Raw genomic sequence first — 17,427 nt, forward strand, 5'->3', positions numbered from 1 at the left:
AGGCAACATAGAGGAGAAAAAACAAAACAAAAAACAAAAAATAAAATTAAGAACAGTGAATCTCAGGCGTTATGCTACTTCAGATAAAGTGTCTTCCTCTAACTAGGCACTTTCTCATGGAGCCCCATGTGAAGTAGATAACACTAAGCCGTGTGGTTCCTTCATCAGGTCAGCGGAATAACCCTGAGTACGGTATCCACCCTTCTGGGTGGCGAGTGTATTGTACCACTTTAGGTCATGTGGTATGACCCCGTCTGGCTTTCTCCCTTCAGCAGACATCATTGGCAATTGTCAGTAGGTTAACATGTTCATGTCGCTCTATACTAAGCGTCATTCCTCTGGATGGCCAGTAGATGGCGGAAGATGACCATAGGGTCTGTTGAGGCCTGCATGAAGGTGATCGTGGCAGCTCACTGTTGTCCTTAGAGCTTTCCCAGACCATATTTGGGGAGATCGTGTAACAAGGGTGTTGACTTGAGATATGGTGGGAGAAAAAATAATAATAAAATAAAAATGAAAAAATGGGAGAAAAAGAATCCGGTCCGTTCAGAGCTTGCGTTGTTTATTCATCCTCTTGAGCCCTAAGCGGACCTTGTCTGGGCCTAGGTGTTCCGCTTTGTGAACCGTGGCCTCGATTCTGTTTAGGGCGTTTGGTAGGCCTCTTCTCTGGAGTTGAGAGCGGGGAACGAAGCTGGCCTCCCTCAGCTTTAGGGAGAGCAAACTCCTGGTACCATTCCGGGACTGCAACAGGTTCTATGTCCAGCGCCTCAAAAAAGTCAGGAAGGTCAGCAGGAGTGCGCAGCACGTGTTGTCTGCCGGCGCGTGTTACGGCTAGAGCGAATGGGAATCGCCATGAGTATGTCAGTTCTTTTTCTCTCAGCGCTTCCAGTAAAGGCCGCAGAGCCCTGCGATTTCTGAGAGTGATCTGTGATAGGTCATGGAATAACATGATAGTCTCTCCGTTGAACACAACACTGTCGTTTCTCCGTGCCCTGTTCATAATTTCCTCCTTAAGTGGGTAATTCTGCATGCAGCAAATTATATCCCGTGGAGGCGCCGTATCAGGGCCTTTAGGCCTGAGGGCTCTGTGAGCGCGGACAAAGTCAATAGCTGCATCTTCCTGTCTCTCTAGGAGGCTGTTGAACACTCTCTGTAGGGCAGGGATGATCTGCACGTTCTCCACGGACTCAGGGATCCCCCTTACCCTAATATTTGCCCTTCTCCCTCTATTGTCCAAGTCCTCCAGGTGTCGATTTATCTCAATAAGATGGGAGGAATGGGAGATCACTGCGCTCTCTAGTCTCTGCAGCCTTTTATCTCTGTGCCGTCCACCTGCCTCCACTGCTGTCAGCTTCTCAGTGAGGACAAGCAGGTTGGATTTGAGGTCGGTGATGGCAGCTGAGAAAGTGGATTTAATGTCCGCTGCAAATCCTGACATGTCTGCATAAGTCAGGGGGTGGTTGGGGTGGTTGTATCCCCTACCTGAGTCCTCCGTCACCGAGAGTGAGTCCTCGCTCGAGTCGTCTTCTTCCCGCTGCGGCCGCGCCATTTTGTGGCCTGCCATGCTGCTGTTGGAGACCGCGCTGTTTTTAAAGAGGTCTGGTATGTTCCGGGCCGGTACCGCCGCTGTGCCACGTTTGGATCGCGTCTGCGGGGTCTGGAATAGCTTTTTGCCCATTTCTGGCGTGGATCTGGCAGGGTTTTAGGCTGTGAGCCGGGTTTCCTCACGGAGCCTCTCTAGTGTGCGTCCGTCGCCATCAAGCGCCAAGCCACGCCCCCCAATTTTGAATTTTTTACGTCGTTTGCGCAAGTTGTTCGCGAATAGGGATTTGCGTAGAATGATGTCACCGTCGTGAGCATTGGCTTCTTCCGGGTTAATTTTGAGCATGCGCACTGGGATACCCCCACGGACGGCGCATGCGCAGTTAAAAAACGTTGTTTACGTCGGGTCACGACGTATTAACGTAAAACACGCCCCCGTCACAGAGATTTGAATGGCGCGCCATTACGCCGCCAAAGATACACTACGCCGCCGTAACCTACGGCACAAATTCTTTCAGGATTCGAAAAAAAAGAGCAAAGTTAAGGTGGCGTAGTGTATCTTAGATACGCTGCGCCCGGCGCAGAGGTACGTGGATCTGCCCCTTGGTCTTTTTTTGTTTATAGAGCAAAAAATAAAAACTGCAAAGGTGCTAAATTACCACCAAAAAAAAGCTCTATTTGTGGGTAAAAAAGGACGTCAATAGTGTTTGGGTACAGCGTCACAATTATCAGTTAAAGCCTGTGGTATCCCCATGCTCAGAAGTACCAGAATGTGTTTTGGGGTGAAAAGGCACATTAACCCATGATGTGTATGAAAAATATCTCAGTTAAGTGACAACATTGTATTTAAAATAAAAAAAAATTTCGATTTCGAAAAAATCTGCGGGAAAAACTAGATCTGTCAAAGAATCAACATGCCTCTCAGCAAATACCTTGGGTAATTTTGTGGGGTGTTTATACTGTCCTGGCATTTCAGGACCTCCAAATATTCAGGACCTCCAAATATGTGATAGGTAGTCAAGAAATCCAATGCATAATTAACACCCCTTGAAAGCCTGAAGGCGGTCAGTCTCACACATGTGGTATCCCTATACTCAGGAGAAGTAATTGAATGTGTTTTGGGGTGTAATTCCATATAGACTCATGGCATGTGTGCAAAATATCTAATTAAAGTGACAACTTGGTGTAAAAAAAAAAAAAAAACATGCCTTCCAAAAACTGGTAAAAAATATAAATGGTGTGATCATGATGTCCTTAATGCAGAGGCTAGGTTGGCCAGGACAGGAGGGACAAAAAAAATGGGTGCCATGCTTTATTTTGTGTTTACCACACACACACATCTTTTTTTAAGGCAAGTTGTGTGTTGGGGTAGTTGGGAGGATATCTGGAAAATGCCTCTTGTGCAGCCAGCTAACTGCATCAGGATTTGGGCTATGGGCTACAGCTCCTTCTGGATACAAAAGGGCTGAGATAATAGTTTCATGAAATTTTAGGAAGGTTGTTTCTTCCAGTAGCTTTATAAAAAGTAACACATTGAATAGAGCCAAACAAAATAAATAGACACTTTTTTGTACCGGAGTCTAGCTCTATGGGAGGTAATATACGGCTTCTTCATTTGGTTGTTGAAGTCTACACTGCACATATTTAAATTATAGCTGTGAACAAAGAGAAGCTTTTCATTGACACCAGACACTTTATGGACCTTGCTATGTGCACTGGTGCACAGTCTTCTTGGAACAGAAAGGGGTCATCCCTAAACTGTTCCCACAAAGTTGGGAACATGAAATTGTCCAAATATCTTGGTATGCTGACACCTTAAAAATTCCCTTTACTGGAAATAAGGGGCCAAGCCCAACCCCTGAAAAACAACCCCACACCATAATCCCCCCCCCTCCACTAAATGATTTGGACCAGTACTCAAAGCAAGATCCATAAAGACATGGATGAGAGAGTTTGGATGGAAGAACTTGACTTGCCCGAGTCCTGACCTCAACCCAATAGAACACTTTTAGGATAAATTAGAGAGGAGACTGCAAGCCAGGCCTTCTCGTCCACATCAGTGCCTAACCTCAAAAATGTCAAACATTCCTATACATTTTTGCAGATTGTAACAGCTAGCGGGGGGAGAAAATCCCTTGATAGCTGTGAGGACAAGGGAACAGGGGGAACGGGAGCCAGTGTATCTGCAGCATGTTACATATTACACACCGAATATGGGTGTAACATGTAACATGTTACAAAAGGTGAACTTATTCTTTAGTAAAAAGAAAGGATTGTATTGCAGAATAGACATACAGTACTGTGCTGCATGCGCGGGAGTGATGTCATCTCAGCCTGGCCAACAAGAATGGCTGGAGATCAAAGCCCAGAAGCAGATATATGTGTGCTATGTTGTATGCTATATGCAGTATATAGAATTTTAACATTTTCAAGGAATTTTAATATATTTTTCTCCTTTATTGTTGACTTGATGTTAGCCCGGATAAAGAAGGGTTTTGAGACCCTGAAACACATTAACTTTGTGGCAGAATAAAACAATTTATGGGTTGTACGAACTAGTGTGGCAGTCTCATACACTTAGACCATATTCACACTGAGCCACCCATGGTAAAACTTACCTATTCTATATGGTGGTAAAACTTTGCTATTTTTACCACAATGCTATGGGCAGATTTGCTGCGCATTTCGGCCACAGCGGGCGCTTTTAACCCCCGCTAGCGGCCAAGAAAGGGTTAAAACCACCCGCAATGCGCTGCTGCAGCAGCGCATTGCCAGTGGGAAAAGCCGTGCTGTCCCATTGATTTCAATGGGCAGGAGCGGTGGAGGAGCAGTAAACACACCGCTCCTTCACCGCTCCAAAGATGAGGCTAGCATGGCTTTTTTTACCGTCCTGCTAGCGCACCGCTCCAGTGTGAAAGCCCTTGAGCTTTAACACTGGAGTGAATAGTGCAGCTGTTTGAGGGTTGCAGGCGCTATTTTTAACGCTATAGTGCCTGCAAAACACCCTCAGTGTGAAAGGGGTGTTAATTTCAATATTTTTAGTAATCTCCTCAGAGAGTCTAGCAAGACACCTCCATTGTTGGTGAGCAGCCTCCAGGAGCACACACACTACACATTAAGTTACAACAAATCACCACAAAGTTCAGCGCTCCTAAACCAGAAAAAGACAATTAAAGTCGGTGGAAGCTGAATTTTAAATATCAGTTCTGGTCATGTTTTAGGCTAATAAAACAAATGGCTGGGCAATGCCCATAGTGATTGTAACCCTTTTTTGTTCTCTTAAAATAAAAAAAAAGTGCTATGCCTACCTGCTTTGTGCAATGGTATTGAACAGAGCTCACATGTGCAACCATATGGCCGCGTACAGACGAGCATACATGTACGATGAAGCCGGTCCGCCGGACCGTTTTCACCGTACATGTATGCCCGGGGATTTCTGTATGGTGGCTGTACTCACCATCATACAGAAATCCGCGCGTAAACAATACGCGGGGCGTGTCAGCGCCGTCGCCGCGACGATGACGCAGCGACGTGGGCGGCCCTGCCAGTTCAATGCTTCCACGCATGCGTCAAAGTCATTCGACGCATGCGAGGGATGGCGGGCGCTCGGACATGTACGGTAGGTCTGTACAGACGACCGAACATGTCCGAGTGGGCAGGATTTCAGCGGGCTGTTTTAAAACAAGTCCAGAAATATTTGCCCGCTGGAAAAAGGCCCGGTGGGCAAATGTATGCTGGAATCCTGTCCGCTCGGGCCTACACACGACCAAACATGTCTGCTGAAACTGGTCCGCGGACCAGTTTCAGCAGACATGTTCGGTCGTGTGTACGGCCCATAAAAGGTATCTTATCGAAATAAACCCTACTAGAAAAATATCAACTCCCTAACACAGAAGTGTACCATCACTTCCATGCATTACCTGAAGACTCTAGAGCACACAAATGATTTAACGACTTCCACCCCAATGGAATATCTGTGCTGGTCCTTCAATAAGCATACTGGTCATATCTCAAAAATATACAGCATCTTGTCCTCTAAGTCGGAAAAAATGTTTTATATTTACAAGTGGGAACGGGATATAATGGCAACTTTGGAAATAGATAATGGATTAAAATGGCACAACTCACATCAAAATCAGTCATTAACACCTCACTGATCATGGCGAATTACAAAGTTTTGCTGCGATGGTACATGGTACCAGAGAGGGTGGCGAGATATGTTCCAGGTGCTTCCACTCTATGTTTCGGGGGATGTGGCATAGAAGGCACAGTATACCATATATGGTGGACATGTCCCAAAGTCTGATGATTTTGGATTTGCATCTATAATTTCATCTATTCACTAACCCAGGTGAACTTGATCAAATCACTGCAGCAGGCGCTACTAGGAAGCCCAGTGGAGGGAGTACCAGGACACACAAAGAAACTTATTTCATTAATCTTTACTGCATCCAGTGGTAGCTAGATCCTGGAGAGCGCTCATGATCCCCTTCGACTTGGTGAAAGCTAAGTTGTCGTGAATCATGATCAATGAACGCCTCTCAGTGATATTACTCGATACCCCTGTTTTTAACGCATACTGTTAGACAGGTTAATTGGTTGTTCTGCAGGCTGGTCTGAAAGGAGGCTTGGTTTTTCCCTGGGCATTCCCCAGGTTTTGTTGTTATCTGCTTTAGCCTTCCAATGCCACCTTCTGCGATTGCCGGCTATAGATGGGGGCGGTGGACACGTTTATGTTTCACCTGTGGTGCTTATATTGGTCCAGCAGTGCACCAACACCTTTGCAGCCATTGTGCTATATGCTGGGTGTTTGGTGTGCTCCTGTACCTTTAAGGAGCAGTGGCTCCCCTTCAGTCCACCTGCCCCTATCTATCCATCCATATAGCATTCTGCATGTGCCTCCACTGTGGGGACGCTCATTGTTTACTGTTAAGACCACAGGTTACAGGCTGCCTTGGCGCGACTCTGTGGCTCACGCATGCGTTTGCAAATGCGTGCGGATAAAACCCCTGTTTTTAATGCATACTGTTAGACAGGTTAATTGGTTGTTCTGCAGGCTGGTCGGTAAGGAGGCTTGGTTTTTCCCTGGGCATTCCCCAGGTTTTGTTGTTATATTACTCGATAAACAGACATTCTTAGATAGGGTCTGGGAACCATGGATAAAATACTTGTCTGAAGGATTATGAGACACTAGCACAGTTTAGCGGAGAACTTCTTCTCTCCCCTTTCTTCATTCCTCTTACAGGTTTTTAATTTCTTCCCCTATATTCTGTTTGAGTGACCAGGGAGAGGACTTAGGCCACATGGTCACATGGTATGGATTCCTCCTCTTCATCGTCAAGATGCCTGAAAGGATGACATGGACCCAGGAAAGCACTAATCATGTCATCTCTTTTTTTACTTTTATTTTATTTTTTTCCTTTCTGTAGGGTTTTTGTTTGTCTGTTTTTTCTTTACTTGTAACAGGTTTCTCATGCAGTTCATTAAGTTGAAGTTTAAAGAGATGAGACATACAGTGAGCACCCTTGTTAAGGTATACCATATTGCTCTCACCTCTACTATCTTGAGACATTTTGTATATGAAAATGCTTACATCATGTAAACAACATTTTGCCATGAAAATTTGATATGTACAATTTTCAATAAAACTGTTGGAAAAGAACATAGCTGCCCCATGCCTCCTCTTTTGGTGACGCCCACCAGAAATGTAAACTTCTTCTTTTGTGTGTGTGCCCCCAAGAAAGCTGGTAGCACATGTGTGCATTTGCTTCCAAGCTCGACAAAGCACCAGCTCCCTCCTTTAAGAATTTGTTTGACAACAAGAGCCAATGGCTCCTGCTGCTAATAATGCACCCTGTGAGAGCAGGAAGAGGGGAGAGAAGAACTGCAGCTGGGCACAGCACTGGATCGATAGAGGACTTGGGGTGAGGGAACTAGGCAGTGGAAGGGTTTTTACTTTAATGGAGAGAATGCATTAAGGTAAAAAACCTTAAGAGTTTAGAACCATTTTGGGGAACCCCTTGCAAAAATCTAGAAAATAAACCACGGGTAGTGATGGATGAACATCTGACGGGGCGGTTTGCGAACGCTAACCTCAAACTTTCTCAAATGTTCGTGAACCGCAAGTTCGCGGAGGGCCCCATTGACTTTAATAGCAGGCGAACATTAAAAACCTGCAGGTCATATTTTCAGCCACAAAATACTAGCTGTGCACAAATAGTCCCACAACATGGACACTGACCTACCAGAATTATTAAGCGAAAAACTGGATACAGAAGTAAGTGTCGGCCATTACAGGCCCCAAAAATTAGCCAACAGGCGTTCACCTGACAGCAAACGACTTTGTATTCTGTGGCTGGAGGTACATTAAGCTATTCACCAGATACAGAAGTAAGTGTCGGCCAGTACAGGCCCCAAAAATTAGCCCACAGGCGTTCACTTGACAGCAAACAACTTTGTATTCTGTGGCTGGTGGTACATTAGGCATTCACCGGATACAGAAGTAATGGCCACCCATTACAGGCCCCAAAAATGAGCCCACAGGCATTCACCTGACAGCAAACAACTTTGTATTTTGTGGTTGGAGGTACATTAGGCATTCAGAGGATAGATAAGTGCAGGCCTCACAAATTAGGCATTCAACGGACATAAAATGCAGTTTATGCCGCGGTATTTACCTAAGACAGGGACCTGTTTCCCGATTGGCCAAAGCATTTTGGATGTCTGGCGCTTAGGCGGAAGAGAGAGGAGACACGCAGCAGAGGGTATAGAAAAGAACTCCCCCTCCCCTTTTACCACGGGGTACTCTGCGTCCTTTAGGCATCCATGTGTTTGCTGCCCCATAGACTGTACTGTCTGCTCTGTGGCTACTAATATAAATAGTACTTGGATGCACGCTCCATACACCCGTTTTTTTTACGATATACTTTATCGGCTTGCCCCGGAATTAAAACCTCTGCCTGGATTCTTTCAGATTTTGGAGACTTTCCGACTATACTTGGACCTCTCTACACTATTTCTTGATATACCAATACATCTTTTTGGAATGCTCTGAGGTACCCTGGATGGCTGTATCCATTATGATGCTATAGACAATGAAATATATCTTTACATTGTTAAATTCCTTCTGCTCGTCCTGAGGAAGCCCAACTGCGAAACGCGTAGACGATGTACAGAGAATACTGTCTATATACACTATACAATCTATATGGTTTTATGATCTTTATTGTTTTTTGTTAAATTTCTACTTTTGTAATAAAATTTATATTTTTTATATATTCCCGTCTTGCCTCCAAAATCTGACCATCAATTGCTACTTCTTTGAGTAATTGCCCCTTTTTTTGTCTTCTAAACTTACGGATGTGGCAAATGTGAGTGCTCCTCCCCCCCCCTCCCTTTTCTGTTTTGATTCGACTTGCAGCTGTAATTGCAGCGAAAGGTGGGTCTACGAAGTATTGACTCAGGGGGGCTGAATGCAAATGCACGCCACACTTTTTAGACATTTATTTTGTAAAAAAAATGTAAAATCCATTTATCATTTTCCTTCCAGTTCACAATTATGTGCCACTATGAGGTTGATTTACTAAAGGCAAATCAACTTTGCACTACAAGTGCACTGCAAGTGCACTTGGAAGTGCAATCACTTCAGATCTGAGGGTAAGTGCTGAAATTAGGGAAAGCTCTGCTGATTTTATTATCGAATCATGTACAAAAATTATGTTTTTTATTTTTCTTGCATGTCCCTCTCAGATCTACAGAGACTGCACTTCCAAGTGCTTGCAGTGCACTTGTGGTGCAAAGTAGATTTGCCTTTACTAAATAAACCCCATTTGTGTTGGTCTATCACATAAAATAAAATACATTTAAGTTTTTGGTTGTAACATGGCAAAATGTGGAAAATTTCAAGGGGTATGAATACTTTTTCAAGGCACTGTATATGTCCCAATAGGGACGTTTTTCTCCTCTCACGGTCTTCCTTGCTTTATCCAAAATGAGTACCCCTCATTGGCGTTACACTTTGAACAAAAACATTCATCAAATACAGTATTTCTATCTTAGTGAAAATGTTTTTTATAGAATGCAAGAAAATAAAGTTGCCTCTGTTGATACTTATTTCTGTGTCTATATAGCTTATAACAGAAAAATAAAAACTGGAATATATGTGTTGCTATGGACTACGCACATTCTCATTCTAGTTTTTAATGGAAGACTTTATCCATTATTTAGTTTATTGTGTTTTTATTTTAAAATGTTTTATACAAGAAAAAGCATTATGGATTATCTAAAGAGAGCACAGTAATATTTTTTTTTCTTTTTTTAGACTCATTGAAACCTTGGACAGAACTGCATTACAGAGGGGAGTATGGGGGATGAGTCACAACACACTTGCTTGTGTGTGAATTTTCATCCAAAACTCCTATGGGGAAATAACTAAGCTTCCTGTGCTATTATAATGGTGCAGCAAATTGTCAAGCATGCACCACAAAGTAACAACAAAGACCTATTTCATGTGTATTTGCGCCACCAGTGCCACTTTCTATTTCAGAATGAAATAGAAACAAGTGCAGGTCTGCCCCTGATTAACAGAGGGAATACAGCAATACAGCAATACAGCAATACAGCAATATTCCCTTTAGAATAGGGTGACCACTGACCAGACATCCCCAGTTTCAGGGGACAGTCCCCTGATTGAGGAAACTGTCCCCGGACCAAGTCTGTCCCTGGTTTTGTCCCCAGATTGGATTTAATAGGGGGCAGGGGCAATTTCAAAGACAGTCAGTGCAGAAATAAAATAAAAAAAATTGAATTACACACCCCCTCAAAGGCCGTGCCTACTAGCATAGGGGGGCTGTATTTTCCCCATTATCTGTGCCCCTTTCTGATGATCATGTGCTGGTCGAAGCGGAGGGAATATTTCTTCAGTTACGGGCGCATGCCTATTCAGCTTCGCTCGCATGTTCTTCTGCCTTGGCTCAAATCCTGGCCAGCCACCTGGTGATCTTCCTCCGCTCCCCATCCAGTAGTAGCCGGGGGCCCAAAGTGTAAGACATGAGAGGCTGTGAGGCGGGCAGGGGGCGGCGACGGGCAGAGAGTCGCTGAATGTTGCCATTACTAGTAAAGAAAAAATATGTCCCCGGATTTCATTTTAAAAATCTGGTCACCTTACTTTAGAAACTGCCTCAAATTCCTGCCAGGTGTGACCTTGTTACATGGGAGGTAAGCTGTCAGAATCTCTCTCTCTCTGCCCGTGCAGTGATTACACAGCACGGGCAGATACAGCACAGGGTTAACACTTTCCTCTTCCCTATGTTCTGAGCTGTGAGACTGGCGCATGCAGCTCCATTTTCTGTGCTCTGTGCTGTGCCTGTCACAGCTTCAGAACAAAGAACAGATTGCTCCTAATTAACTATTATAAATGACCTATTAATTGCTATTAGGAGCAGCATCTGCTTCAAGGTCTCAGTTTAGAAGATTTGTTCAAACATTGTGCTTGCACATGTCTTTGTTAAAGCCAGCCCCCCTCCCCTCCCCATCTCTGTAAACAGGCTTTTTACAACAAAAGGTAAGAAGATACAGGAAAATGCATGAAAAAAATCATTAAGCTCCATCTGCTGGCTGAAAAAAAAAATAGCAAATAATAATATGCAGAATTAAATTTATCTGACAAAAAAAAAAAAAATAGGCGTTAATATCCTATTTTTAATCCTGACAGTGTGAACTGCACATTCAGTTTAACATTCAGGTGGCACTGATAGGTTCACAGATGGGCACTGATAGGTGGCAATGATGGACACTGATGGATGGTACTGATGGGCATCACTGATTGGTTGGCATTAGTGTTTAGCACTGGCATCAATTATGGGCACTAATTGGCATCCATTGTGGGCACTGATTGCATCCCTGGTGGCCATGGGTGGCATACCTGGTGGTCATAAGTGGTGGGCATCTCTGGTGGGCCTCGTGGCATCATGGCGTCCCTGGTGGTGTAGTGTGGGCATCCTCGGAGCTGTGCAGATAATCAATCAGCACAGACCCCCCCATCAGAGGAGCAGCCGATTGTCTCTCCTCTACTCGCGTCTGACAGATGCAAGTGAGGAAAAGCCGATACACGGCTTTTCCTGTTTACACTGTGATCAGCCGTGATTGGACACGGCTGATCGCGTGGTAGAGTCTCTGTCAGAGACTCTCCCTAGATCGGAGTTGCGGTGTGTCAGACTGACACGCCGCACCATGGATCACCGCGCCACTGCCCCCATGGGCATGCGCTGGCTGGTTATCCTGATCACGTCATATGACATCCAATTGGGATAACAGAACCACTTTGCCGTCGCCATTTTGCTATATGGCGGGCGGCAAGTGGTTAAAATCTTATCAATATGGTTACTGTTCAGTTTCAAATTTAGTTTGGCTTAAAGAATAGTTTACCTGTTACTCATATATGCTTCAGTTCCAGCCTTGAACATCTCACTTCATATTATGCCAGTTATATGCCATAGAGAAGTAAACCATGTTTAAGCATTTTCTAGGAATGTAGAGAAAAAAGCTCAAAATCCTATCTTGATTAAATCATGATTTTGTTGAAATGAAATTGCAAATCCGCTGATCCAGTAGTATATGGTATTGTATGTGTTACCAAGGTAAAAAAACAACCCCAAAGACACAGTTCTGGGAATTTGTGTTTATTATTACTGCATTTCATTGTTAAACAATGAGTTAGAATTCTAACTATATGGTTTTGAAAAATAGGATCTATTGTATTATCTCACATAATTAACTTGTTTGAACTTTTGCAAAGGCAAAAGCGCCTTTATTTGTCTTCAAGAAGAGATATAAATTACTTGATTAATGATTTCTTTGTAATCTTTCTTCTAATAAGATAAAAAGATAAAACAAAGTGGCCGTTTAATTTAGGCTGAATTGCCTTTCACAGTTAATTGCTCTTGGAAGTACTGCTTACAGTATACCCTAAATTTCCTCACTCCATCTTAATATAGTATCGGTTGCTTGGACTATCACAATGGGGTTGATTAACTAAAGGCAAATCCACTTTACACTACAAGTGCACTGAAAGTACAGTTGGAAGTGCAGTCTCTGTAGATCCGAGGGGGACATGCAAGGAAAATAAAAAACAGCATTTTAGCTTACACATGATTGGATGATAAAATCAGCAGAGCTTTCCACTCATTTAATTTCTACCCCTCAGATTTACAGCGACTGCACTTCCATGTGCATTTGCAGCGCACTTGTAGTGCAAAGTGGATTTGTCTTGCATAAATAACCCCCAATGTGCATTACTGTATTTCATAATGATTCAATAATATCTTTTCATCATAACTTTACTGGAGACACATTTCCTTGTCAGAGTTTAGGTCATGACACAGGAAGGAGTTGACCAGCTGATCTCATTAGCACACACCCTGCATCATCCACCCTTAGCTGGTCCTTCCTTTGTCATGACCTAAAGTCTGACCAGGAAGTAAGGCAGAAGTAATCTCAAGCAGTGATAAAGAGAGTTAGGTAAGCCGGTGTGGAAGTAATGGAAAGGTGTTTTATTTTTACAAAATAAATACATTAAAGTGGATGTAAACCCACTCTCATCCTTTCTAAACTATTGCCATAGTGCTGATCTATAAGGATATAGATGCCTCCTGCATGTATCTTTACCTGTCAAATTTCTCCCCTCTGTCTGTTATAAGAACTGAAAAACTGCAGATTCTGTGGGTGGATCTGTTGTCTGGAGCTCTGTGGGTGGAGTCGTGATGTCAGTAGTGTATTCCTTACACTAAATTCTGGTATGATCACTAACATCCAGTCAAAATCCAGAAAAGTAACCACATGACTTCAGAAAAGGAGTGGGGGTGGGAATTAAAAAATAATGGATGTCTCCAGGCTAGTGCATGAGATATGTAAATAACCTGTCACTCACAGCAAGGGGGCGGAACGGACTAATGTTTTTCTCTGTAAGTCTGTTTTATTTTACTGAACAATAAAAGAGGATTGCTCAGAGCTCTATTAACTCTGTGTGGCAAGACTGGGCACAGATGATAGGAAATCTTATACTGTACATTGTGACATAATTTTTCGGGTTTACATCCACTTTAATGCTATATTGGTACATAGGGGAGCCAGAATTTAGAAGGAAAAAAAAGTTTTGGTGAATTTAGCCTTTAAGACATTTTGCATGAAATGCATTGGAGCAGGTGGATGACAAATGGCAAATCACATTGTGGATTAGTGTTAAAGAAATAAGGCTTTTTAACCACTGTGACCTCATCTGTATGCAGAGCTTTCCTTTCTTTCCAGATGCATTACTACAGAGCGAGGATGTACTCTGGAATGGGCATCCGATGCAGACTGGAGAACCGAGAAAGGAGTAAATGTTTTTGGTGCAACAATATTTTCTGCCAATTACCTGAATGCAAAGGTTATCTTATGGAAACAAATTATTTTGACCTGAAAAATGAAGTCCATCAGCAGACGGGAAGTTCTCGTACCACTGCTGGAACACAGTGCTGTATACTGTATGCAGCTAATGCTACGTACAGTTTATACTGCTGTGTTACACTATGTGGCTATTATCATTTATCTGGGATCATAACTTGGTTTATCATTGCTCTGTTAAGCTATGTTCTGCTGTCTAAGCTAAACTCTTTCTCTTACCGTACAAACCCCCCCCCCCACACACACACACACTTCTCTGTGGAATCATTCTACTGTTTCCTGTCATGGTATAGACTTATTTTCATGTGGCTTAGATCATCAACCTTTTTCTATATATGAGTATCATTCATTAAATGGAACATTCAAAATACTTCATCGTTTGTTTGCTCAACGTGAGTTTATTAATCGAGTTAAACTGTCTAAATTGGTGCAAGGGATAAATAGATCACCAGGTTGTAAAAGCCCTATATGAAGCTGGAGATAAAGCTTATGGCCTTGTAGTTGAGTCAGAATAGTAAAAAAAACTGAGTTCTACAGACCAATTACAATATTTCTGGGTGACAGTACTGATACAGACAAAAATTACTGTCCTCATTGCAAGAAAAAACATGAGAGCAGCACGTGTTAGGCCCCGTACACACGAGAGGATCCATCCGCTGGAATTGATCCGCGGACCGGCTCCAGCGGATAGATCCCCTGGTGTGTACAATCCAGCGGATCTGTTTCCGCTGATTTTTATCCCCTGGGATGGATTTCCAGCGGATAAAAATTTTAAGACATGCTTTAAAATCTATCCGCTTGAATCCATCCCAACGGATTGATCCGCTGGTCTGTACAGACTCACCGGATCAATCCCTTCCGAATGAATCCCCCGCATGCGTCGTAATGATTCGACGCATGCGTGGAATTCCTTATATGACAGCGTCGCGCACGTCGCTGCGTCATCATCGCGGCGACGGCGCGACACGTCATCGCGATGGGATTTTGGCGCGGATTTCGACCCGATGGTGAGTACACTCCATCGGATCAAAATCCTCGGAAATCCTCGAGAGGATTTATCCGCGGAAACGGCCCGGTGGACCGTATCCACGGAGAAATCCTCTCGTGTGTACTAGGCCTAAGCCTCATACCTTAGTCCAAGCTGCATTGTTTCATATTACAGCACGCACAGCTACAGCTATCCTGCTTATCACTCAGTCATTATCTGCATGTTTTAAATTTGAGTTATAAAGGCTCCTCACATGCAGAAGCACAATACCTGAGCCAGCCGAGTTACCCAAGCGCTCAGTCAAACCAACTTGGAAAGAAATGGAGAATTATGAAGCTTTAAGAACTGAACTGACAACTAGCCTAAAGTTATTCCGAAAAGGTTGTTTCTCAATCTACTACACTGTCTGTTGAACGTGAACTACTGCAACTAGAGGGTACCATTAACCGCTTGCCGACCAGCCACAGCAGTAATACTGCAGCAGGTTGGCTTGGCTGTGTGAATCACCGTAGCTGTACGTCTGTCCCTTTAGCAACTATAGCAGGCTAGAGGCGATGCGTGTGGCCGGTAGCCGCGGTGTCCACCACCTACCCGCAATCGCTCCACAGAGAGCCAGAACCGGTATTTGTCAATGTAAACAAACAGATCCCTGTTCTGACAGGAGAGTACAGAGTGATCATATGTTCCTAATGATCAGGAACAGTTAGAAACACCTCCCTAGGAAACACTTAACCCATTGATCGCCCCTAGTGTTAACCCCCTCCCTGCCAGTACCATTTATACAGTGATCAGTGGTTATTATTAGCCCTTATCACTGTAATAATGTCACTGGCCTCAAAAAAGTGTCAAAGGTGTCTGATCTGTCCACTGCAATGTTGCAGTCCCGCTAAAAATTGCTGATCACCACCATTATTAGTAAAAAAAATGATAATATAAATGCCATTAATATATCCCCTGATTTGTAGACACTATGGCCCAGATTCACAAAGCACTTACGCCGACGTATAACAAGTTACGCCGACGTAAGTGCAAATGTGCACCGTCGTATCTGTGCGCAAGACCCACAAACAGAGATGCGCCTAAAACCAGGCTACACCCCACCGACGTATCTTGCTTACGCCGGCGTAGAGTGGGCACACATTTAGGCTGGGAGCATGGTGCCGCTCCCATTGATTAGTCATTCAAATATGCAAATGAGGGAAATACGGCGATTCACGAACCTGCATGCGCCCGATGCAGGCTACGAGAGGTGCACGTAAGTTGTACGTCCGGCGTAAAGTTAAGCCCCATAAAGGAGGTGTAACCCAGCAGCAGACATGCAAAGGTCTGCACCAGGGAACACAAGCCGGCGTATTTTACGTTGGACGTGTGTCTGGCTGGGCGTAGGTTACGTTCATGGCGTACGCAGTGATCCAGCGTATCTTAGGCAGTTGTTCCGACGTGGTTGTGAGCATGCGTAGGGGGATGTGTCTACGTCACGGCACATGCGCAGTTCGTTAAACGTACTTGTCTGGCGCTCGGACCATCATTTGCATGGAGTCACGCCTTATTTGCATGGGTTTGCATGGGTCAAGCCCACTTCCACCTACGCCGGCCTGCGCCTTCGAAAACTATGCCACGCCGACGCAGCGTTGGGAGCACTGGCTTCCTGAATTGCATGCTTGCCTCTCTGCACTGCGCCGGCGTGGTGTACAGCGTTTGCGTTACGGCGGCGTAATGTGCGCCCAACTCTGTGAATCCAGGCTATAACTTTTGCGTAAACCGATCAAAAATATGAAGAATAAATATTGGCCTAAACTGATAAAGAATTTTTTTTTTATTTTTTTCTTCCAAAAAAAAAGGTTTTTATTGGAAGGAATGATCAGAGACACAGCAGTATCATTCAGGGGATGACATAGCAATATGCATTCTGGGTTACATATCAGACAGTTGTAGTAAGTGTACAAAAACATCAACGGATGTAGTAATTTTTAAGTCTGAAATCTAACAGTAAATTACATAGAAAATTAAGGCAAACAAGATATCGACATTTAAACTAGTAATAAGTAGCAAAAACAAAAAAACAGTAGTTTCAATTCTTCTGTCTGAGGCTAAGGGAAGTGAAGTGAGAAAAAAGACGGAAAGAAAGAGCTATAAGCACATTCTGTATTCTTGGTTAAGTCTTCAGCCAATTGTATGAAAGTGTATAGCAATATGAGGCACAAGTTTTGGGACGAGCATATCAGCCGGTTGGCCCCAAGTATTTGTAATGGGGTCTAATTACTTGGACTAAGGTAGGTAGCAAAGAAAGGGTGAGAAGAAAGGGAGTAGAGGAATGACATGAAGAGGGAGAAAAGGATGGGGAAACATGGTGAGAGAGGTATATAGGGCCGTCATCTCCTCAGTATCCGCTAGGGGTTTAATGTTGCATATATGCAGTGCAATTGAGTGAGGGGAGGGGGTGTGAGGGGGAGGGA

The sequence above is a fragment of the Rana temporaria genome, chromosome 4 (assembly GCF_905171775.1).
Source record: "Rana temporaria chromosome 4, aRanTem1.1, whole genome shotgun sequence".
NCBI classification, from domain to species: domain Eukaryota; kingdom Metazoa; phylum Chordata; class Amphibia; order Anura; family Ranidae; genus Rana; species Rana temporaria.